The 4,087-nt window shown below is 36.7% G+C and overlaps 2 pseudogenes; both read right to left on the bottom strand.

Annotated features, from left to right (window-relative positions):
• The window catches only part of LOC101581185, a 25,777-nt pseudogene extending 25,430 nt beyond the window's left edge, over positions 1–347 (bottom strand).
• A 3,054-nt stretch (positions 348–3,401) lies between these two features.
• Positions 3,402–3,797, bottom strand: LOC101563558 (annotated as a pseudogene).
• Positions 3,798–4,087: the final 290 nt, after the last annotated feature.

Below are 4,087 nucleotides of genomic sequence, written 5' to 3'. Positions count from 1 at the left end.
TGGCTGGCATGTGGTGCTGGGGGATCGAACAGCGGTCCCTGTGCTTTGCCAAGCTTGTTCCAAGTAGGTGCTTTAGACCACTGAGCCATCTCGCCAGCCCTTCCAGTCTTGTTTTTGGCAGCATTTACTCTTGTCTGCTCACTGACCAATGTCCACAATTTATCAAGGTTGACAGTTGGGCAGAAGCTCTGGTTTCTCTTTAAGTGGTAATGCCTCATACCAACCTTCCCAAAGTAACCTGGGTGATATTCGTCGAAGTTGATCCTGTGATAACGCATGTCTCCAGCATTACCCCGACCTCCGGGGTGCTTCCGGTGCTTGTCAATATGGCCATGGCCGTGGCTCATATGGCCCCAATGCTTCCAGGTCTTCCTTAGTCTGGAGGGCATGTCAACAGCTTAGATCAAAAGTGCAATTGATTTTTAAGTGTTGATTTTTTATCCTGCTGTGCTACTAAATATGTTTATTAATTCTAGGAGCTTCTTGGCAGAGTTTTTTTTTGGGGGGGGGCATTTCCAAGTAGAGTTTCATGTCATCTGTGAATAACTGCAGTTTAACTTCTTCTTTACCTATTGTTATTCCTTTTATTTCTCTCTATTGTCTAATGGCTCTAGCTAATGATCCTTGAACTATATTGAATAGGAGTGGTCATAGAGGACATCCTTGTCTTGTACCTGATTTTAGAGTAAAAACTTCCAGTTTTTCTCCATTTAGAATGATGTTAGCTGTTGGTTTGTCATAGACGGCTTTCATCAGATTAAGGTAGAGGCCATCTAGTCCAATTTTCTGTAGGGCTTTGATCATGAATGAGTGTTGGACTTTGCCTTTTCTGCCTTTACTGAGATGACCATGTGGTTTTTGGTTTTTGCTCTATTGATATAATGTATTACATTTATAGATTTGCACATGTTGAAACATCTTTGCATCCCTGGGATGACTCTTACCTGGTCATGGTGTATAATCTTCTTAATGACTTGCAGTATTCTATTTGCTAGTGTTTTATTGAGGATTTTTGCATCTATGTTCATAGGTAGATTGGTCTGTAACTCACTTTTTTGGTTGAATCTTTCTCTAGTCTTAGTATCAGTATAATACTTGCCTCAAGAAATGAATTAGGGGGAATTTCTTCCTTTTCAATTTTATTGAAGAGTTTGAGGAGTATTAGTATTAAATTTCCAAATTTCTTGTAGAATTCATCTGTGAATCCGTATCACTTTGGCCAGTCTTTTTTGGTAAGTTTTGATTACATTTTCAATTTCATTGGCTGATATTGGGTTATTCAGATTTTTTATATTTTGATTCAGTTTTGGCAATTTGTACCTATCTAGGTATCTGTCCATTTCTTCTTTGATTCTGTGAGAATAAAGATTTCAAAATAGCTATTGATGACCTTCAGAATTTCCAAAGGATCTGTAGTAATTTCACACTTTTCATTCCTTATTGCTTGAATTTGGATTTTTTTCTTTTCTCTTTTTGATGAAATTGGCTAGAGGTTTATCATTTTTATTTAATATTTCAAACAACCAGCTTTTGGATTCATTAATTCTTTGTGTTGTTTTCTTTGTCTCAATTGCGTTAATTTCTGCTCTAATCTTTATAACTTTCTCCTGTCTTTGGGCTTTGGGCTTGGTTTGCTCTTCTTTTTCTAAAAGCTTGAAGTGTAGTCTTAGGATATTTATTTGTTCTTGTTGTTTTCCTAATGTGTGAGTTCACTGATATAAATTTCCCTCTGAGAATGGTTTTCATTACAGCCTACAGATTCCAGTAAGTTGTGTTTAAATTTTAATCGGATTGTAGATATTTTTAAATTTTATCTGTAGCCCATTGGTTGCTGAGAAGGGTGTTATTTAATTTCCTTATGTTTATGGGTGTTTTGTAGTTTCTTTTGTCATTAATTTCCAGTTTCATCTCACTGTGGTCAGATAATGTGCATGGGATAATTTCTGTTTTCTTGCATTTACTTAAGCATGATCTGTGAACTTAGTATGTGGTCTGTTTTAGAGAATGTCCCATGTGCAGCTGAAACAATTGTGTATTTAGATGTTTTGGGATGGAACACCCTGTATATGTCCACTAAATCCATTTGTTCAAAGGTTTTGTTTAATTCTGCTACATCTTTGCTAATTTTTTGTCTGCTTGATCTATCTTTTTGAGATAAGGGGGTATTAAGATCCCCTGTTAAGATTGTGATATTGGTTATTAGACTTTTCATGTCCTTTGAATTTGTCATATATAGCTGGGTGCTCCCATATTTGATGCACATATATTTATGACTGTTATCTTGTTCTCTTGGATTTTTCCTCCAACTAGTATGTAGTGGCCTTCTTTGTCTTGTTTGATCATTCTTGATTTGAAGTTCAGGTTGCTGCCAACAGGATAGCTACCCCTGTTTTTTTTATGAGCACCTGGAGCATGTAGTATTGTTTTCCTTTGCTTGGACTTTCAGCCTATGAATTTATTTATGGATTAAATGTCTTTCTTATATATAGTAATATTATTGGATTTTGTTTATTAAACCACTTTGTCAATCTATTTCTTTTAATTAGTGAATTTCATCCATTTACATTGGTGGTTATAATTGATAATGCATTGGTCTTTATTTTCCTGCCATTGGTTCCCTACTTTTCTCCTGTCTTTATTTTGATCCCTTTCTAGAATGTCTTTTAGTACTCTGTGTAGGGTTGGTTTGGTTGTCATGAATTTCTTTAGTTGTTCTCTGTCATGGAAGTATTTTTCTTCTCCATTGAACTTGAAAAAGAATTTCTCAGGGTATAGCAATCTGGGTTGGAATTTGTTTTCTTGTAGAACTTGAAATCCTTCGCTCCATGTTCTGCTTGACTTAGTGGTTTGTGGTGAGACATATGCTGTTATTCTGATGGGTTTTCCTTTAAATGTGATCTTTTTTTTTTTTCTCTAGCAGCTTTTAGTATGTTATTCTTGTACTGAATTTCTGGGATCTTGATTATTATATGTCTGGGTATATTTTTAATTGGATTGATATTATTTGGAGTTCCATAAGACTCAGTTACCTGAATGTCAGATTGTTTCCCCATACTTGAGAAATTTTCTGCTTATATTCTTTACTTTTTCTGTCATTTGTGTTGGATCCTTGTCATTGATGCCTATTAGTCTTGTGTTGCTCATCTTTGCATTGTCTTACAGCTGTTGAATTATTATTTCCTGGATCTTTGTTGTTTTAAAGAGATTTTTCCTTTACTGCTCACTAGCTGCAGCACTGTTTTCAAGGCCTGAAAGTCTACCTTCACTTTCATTCAAACGGTTTTGCAACTTTTAATGGAGTTCTTAATTTCCTGTATTGCTCTTTTTTCTCTTGCCTCTCATCTTGTTTTATTACCTTTTTTATTTTTATTTTTTTTAAGTGAACCAAATTTTTTATTAATTCATTTCTTGCATTTGAAGTATTCTTCGATGACATCTTTGGCCTGTGATTCTTTGTCATAGTCCTTAACCATTACACAATTGCAACCAACTACTTTATGGGGTTTTCCCTCATGGTCAGTTTTACAGAGGCCTGCCCATTCTCTGAGTTTCTTGTCATCAACCTTAATTTGGTTGATTTGGTGCTCAGCACAAAGGGCCTCTGCTAACTTTACATACACAGGCTCATCGCAGTTGAATGCAAGCACACAAAGATGGGCTCAGTGCTTGTCTAAGGCTTTGGGGGCTTCGCAAATTCCACATGCGAGGCCATCGTGGATGAGGGGAGTCTTCAGCACCTCTTGTAAAGCAGTATTGACATCCATTACATCTCCAGCAGCAATGCCTTCCTTGGTCATGTTGGCGGGTTACGAGTGAAGCCGAATCTTGAACACACCCGAGCCTCCGCCTCTGCAAGACTCGGCAACAGCAGGGAAAGAGCTTATTAGCTTTTTTTTTTTTTTAATAACTTTATTTATTTATTTTTTGGTGCTGAATGACCTCAGGGCAGGTTTGTCTGGCTTGAGTTGTGGGGATGGAACCACAGCATCCTGAGCCTGACTGCTTTGTTGAAGCAGCCACTTAAAGAACTGAACTAAGGGGCAGGCCCCTTAAATAACTTTAAAGAGAGTGCAGTAATTATTGATAT

Source organism: Octodon degus, unplaced genomic scaffold (assembly GCF_000260255.1).
Source record: "Octodon degus isolate 3935 unplaced genomic scaffold, OctDeg1.0 scaffold00003, whole genome shotgun sequence".
Taxonomy (NCBI): Eukaryota; Metazoa; Chordata; class Mammalia; order Rodentia; family Octodontidae; genus Octodon; species Octodon degus.
Note: the sequence above shows the minus strand (reverse complement) of the source record. Positions and strands in the feature narration are given on the sequence as shown.